We start from the raw sequence: 1111 nt of genomic DNA, 5'->3' as shown, positions 1-1111 counted from the left end.
CCTGATAACCTCCTTTCCAACTGTATTTCATTCGTTCCTTAATAATGTCTTAGTAAAGACGAAAGCGCTTGAATTTCTACCTATCATTTTCCTGTGGTATTCGCCTATGTAATGATGTCACGTGCATCTACTGTGACTTTCTAAGCATATATATATATATATAGATATATATATATATATATATATATATATATATATATATATATATATATATACAACACACCCATAATATATGTGTGTATATATATATATAATATATATATATATATATATATATATATATTATATATATATAATATATATATATATATAATATATATATATTTATATATATGTGTGTTGTGTGTGTTTGTGTGTGTGTATGTGTGTGTGTGTGTGTGTGTGTGTATGTGTGTATGTATACTTGGAGTCTTCAATCTAAAATATTTCGACATTCGGCTTGTCCCTATAGGTGTTCATCTGATAGATTCCCGTTCTTTTATGTATCTCATTAATTTCCTCTAAATCAGAAAAGAAATCCTTCCCTCACACTGTCTCACGGTTTTTAATAGAATTCTTCCATCATCGTCATTCAGTAACTAGCATCACTGAATGATGTTTTTCCATACAAAGCAATTCCAGGTGGACAATGTTTCCGATAGAAAATCTGTATTCCATCATGGGAAATACTTGGATTAAGGATGCCGTGCAAATTGAAAAGGAAGGGTAACTCGCTTAATGACAGTAAGAAATGGAAGGTATGATATATATTACGAAAGAAAAACCATAATTTGATGCAGAGGGAGACAAAGAGAGATAGACAGTTCGGTAGAGAAAAGAAAATAAAGTTAGAAAGAGAGAGAGAGAGAGAGAGAGAGAGAGAGAGAGAGAGAGAGAGAGAGAGACTAATTCGAAGAGCAAAGTTCGAAAAATTAGTCAATCAATGATCTTGTAGCTATATATATATATATAATATATAGTATATATATATATATATATATATATATATATATATATATATATATATATATATATAGATACATATATATATAGATATATATATATACATATATATATATGTATCTATATATTATATATATAATATTATACATAGATATATATACATATATAT

The sequence above is a fragment of the Macrobrachium nipponense genome, chromosome 7 (genome assembly GCF_015104395.2).
Source record: "Macrobrachium nipponense isolate FS-2020 chromosome 7, ASM1510439v2, whole genome shotgun sequence".
Taxonomy (NCBI): domain Eukaryota; kingdom Metazoa; phylum Arthropoda; class Malacostraca; order Decapoda; family Palaemonidae; genus Macrobrachium; species Macrobrachium nipponense.
Note: the sequence above shows the minus strand (reverse complement) of the source record.